We start from the raw sequence: 3,655 nt of genomic DNA, 5'->3' as shown, positions 1-3,655 counted from the left end.
TAAGTCTTTTCATTTCCTGGCTACTGGTGCCAAGAGGGTTGATTGTAGAGCCAAGCAGACTAAAGCTGTGAACAATCTCAATCTCTTCACCATCCATGCTGATGCTGCCAATTGGTCCAGTGGTGAGAATCTTTGTCTTCTTGACATTGAGCCTCAATCCATCTTGAAGGCTGCAGTACTTGACCCTCTGCAGCAAGCGCTTCAGGTCCTCCTCAGTTTCAGCCAGCAGGGTTGTGTCATCTGCATAATGCAGACTGTTGCTAGATCTTCCACCAATCCTGATGCTGCATTTCTCATCACAGAGCCCAGCCTCCCAGATGATCTGTTCTGCATACAGGTTGAAAAAGGTGTGGAGACAGGACACATCCCTGGTATACACCCTCCCCAATTTTGAACCATGCAGTGTTTCTTTGCTCTATTCTGATGACTGCCTCTTGGTCCAAGTATAGGTTTCACATTAGCACGATCAAGTGTTCTGGGATTTCCATCAATTCCAGCCATCAGCAGCAACTTCTTGGGCACAGGAGCAGAGACGATTCCAGTGCCTCAGGGTGCACCAACTCAGAGCCACAGCTCCCAGTCATATTGCAGGGAATGGTGTGAGGCTTGCCTATCTTTTTCCCCCAAGTAGCCATACTGCACAGGGACGATGGAGAGTTTGGCCAGGAAAATGGCCCCACAGAAAGCAGTAGCTACCTCCTTAGAGCACTTGACGTCCAAGCCAACATGGCCATTATAGTTTCCAATGGCAACAAAGGCCTTGGACCTGGTCTGCTGGCCTGCACATGTCTGTCTCTGCACAGGCATGATTTTCAAGACCTCATCCTTGAGGGACATCCCCAGGAAAAAGTCAATTTTTTCAGACTCCTTTATGGGCAGTGAGAAGAGATAAATCTTCTCCAAGGATTTGATCTTCATATATTTGGCCAGACGGCCCAGCTTGGTGATGGAGAGTCCTCGGCTTTGCCTCCTTGAGCTTTGTGGCCCCTCCGATGGCCCCTCCAACAGCTCCCAAAGTCTCCGCAGAAACCGCCCGGTCCCAGGGCCCCCAGGTCTCCCGGCTCTCCTGCTGCATCGGTGGTGTTTTCTTGGAGAAGAAGCACTTTGTAAATGACACACCTTTGTTTGCTGAAAGTGAAGAGGACTTGAAACACTTACTTGTGTGGACTATAATATATTATGGATAATACTGCAAAGAATGAGTATTCCAAAACAGTTAATTTTGCTCACGAGGAAACCATAGTAAGTAGACCAAGTTTCAGATCAAGTAGAACAAGGACACATTGCATGGTTTAAAATGTAGGAAGTTGTGCACCAGACTCACAACCTTTTACCATACTTATTCACTCTGTATACTGAGCACTGGAGAAAGAATGTGGCAGTTGCCCCCAGACTTGATCACTCCCTGGGAATCCTGGTACTGTCTAGGGGCCAGATCAAAGACCAGACCAGACAATGGATCCCAATAAGGCTATCTCTGGGCCTGATCACAAGAGCCCGAACCCAAACCAAGTTAATTAATAGCCTCAAATTCTGAGAAAAATACTATCTTTCCTACTCATCTCTAAAAACCCCTATAAAAAGAAACTGCCCTTCACTGCCTGCATGCCATTTTGACCTTCTCCTCTAATGGTCATTTGCTGTCCCTTTCAGGCCATGCAATAAAAGCCTGTTCGTTTCTTGGGACTAGTTTCATTTTCCCTTGCCCTCAACTCTTTTTCTATCTAACAAGCACATAATCTGGAAAGTAGGGCTATCTGAAGAATACCCATAGAAGCAGCAGTCAAGAAACCACATGACAAATTGCATTGGAAATGTGCTGCAAGAACCTTTTTAAAAATGTCGTTGTTATTGTTGTACAACAGCCCTAAACAATTCTCTAATCCATGCCATTCTTATTTTCTCTGACACACCTACCCCATTACCCCAGTCACTGAATCAATCCATCTCATTGAGCGTCCTCTTCTCATGCGCTGTCCATCCACCCTCCCAAGCATGATGTCCTTCTCCGGGGACTGGTCCTTCCTTGCAACATACTCAAAGTACATCAGAGGAAGCTTTATAATCCTTGACTCGAAAGAGCAGCCTCATTTCACCCTCTTCAGGACAAACTTGTTTGCTCTCATAGCAGTCCATGGTATATTAATTTATCTTCTCCAGCACCACAGCTCTACATCTAATGACTACTATCTTTCTGAGGTATAGCAAGTAATTGCAAACAGTATGGCCTGGATCAGGCACACCTTAGTTTCCAGACTGACATCACTGTTCTTCAGTACTTTGGAAAGGTCTCTGACAGCAGGATTTCCCAGTGCAATTGGAGTTTTGATTTCCTGGCTGCTGGTACCACAAGTGTTGATTGTGGAGCCAAGCAAACCAAAATTGGAAAGAATGTATTCCAGAGATGTGTCCTATCTCCATGCCTTTTCAACCTATTTTAAAATGTTAAAGAGTAAAAATGTTCTGTTGAGGATTAAAATGCACCTAACACAAGTAATTGCATTATTGCTTAGTGTTATGCAACTGCAATGCAACCCCAAAGGCGTGTAGTTTGAATTCACCAGCAGCTCTGAGGAGTAAAGATGGACAATCTCTTCCCATGTGATTTATTGCCTCTGAAAAACTGCTGAAGGGTCAAGAATGAGTTGGTTCTGATGCAATAGTACATAACAAAAAGGACATGTTCATGCAAAAGTTGGATAGGACATAAAGAAGAGTTGATGTATGTAAGTTCATATTCCAGAACTGACTCAATGGCACTTAACAAAACCAGTATTAGGGAGTCAGCTGTTAAGTGAGATAGTAAAATTAACAGACATCTGAGAAGTTATTTTATGTTAAAATAGCTTTCTAAGAGTAAAACACTCAGAACAATGCTAAGTAGAAGCATTCACTGAATGCTACCTTATTATTATTCTAAGTGATTTATATAAACTCTCCTGGTTTAGAGTGACCTTGTGTGATGAGGACTCTAATGGACGAGTTTGGTGCCCCTCCTACCCTAATCCCCAACCCTACAATTTCTATTACCAAAAAAGAGATAAAGACCTAATTTCCAAAGACTTGCCCTTGGTCTAACTAGAACCTCCTTGAGAGATTATGCCCACATAGACCCTAGGGACAGCCAGTAACCAAAGATTAAGGGGTGCAGGAATACAGAAAGCCTTACCTCGCCAGGTACAAGGACATGTGTGCAACCCAGGAGCCTCCTGTGGGGTCAGGCTGAGCTAAGCTGTGACTGAGATGGAGACCACACTCTTGTTTAACTCCTGGCTTTGCTTGCCCTGTCCTGCCTTCCTGTCTACCTTCTTTCTGAGCATACATTTCCACTAAACCTTAGGTCCCCACACTCTGTCCCAATCTGGTGCAAGGAAACCTGACTAGAAGCATATTATCCATATTCTCATCTGCAATGAGGAAATAGAGGCTCAAGGAGTTTTCCCTAAGTTACAAAGTAAGCTGTGGAACTAACACTTTAAACCAGGCTAGATTTATGCTTCTCACCCCTGTTCTTCATACGTAGAGATGTGTCACATGTCAATAACTGTCACATCTCAGTAAGCATTGCTTCTTTTTTTTTTCTATAATTATATTTTATTAATTTTCATAAACATTTACAGAGATTTTGGGCTTCCACTCATTCATTGTTGCACTA

At 43.7% G+C, this 3,655-nt stretch overlaps 1 pseudogene; it reads right to left on the bottom strand.

Annotated features, from left to right (window-relative positions):
• Positions 1-3,189, bottom strand: part of LOC102868754 — an 8,147-nt pseudogene extending 4,958 nt beyond the window's left edge.
• Between the last annotated feature and the right edge of the window lie 466 nt (positions 3,190-3,655).

This window comes from Elephantulus edwardii, unplaced genomic scaffold (genome assembly GCF_000299155.1).
Source record: "Elephantulus edwardii isolate Elephantulus edwardi_28Jun2011 unplaced genomic scaffold, EleEdw1.0 scaffold00272, whole genome shotgun sequence".
Taxonomy (NCBI): Eukaryota; Metazoa; Chordata; class Mammalia; order Macroscelidea; family Macroscelididae; genus Elephantulus; species Elephantulus edwardii.
The sequence above is the reverse complement of the archived record's forward strand: the minus strand, read 5'-3'. Positions and strand labels throughout refer to the sequence as shown.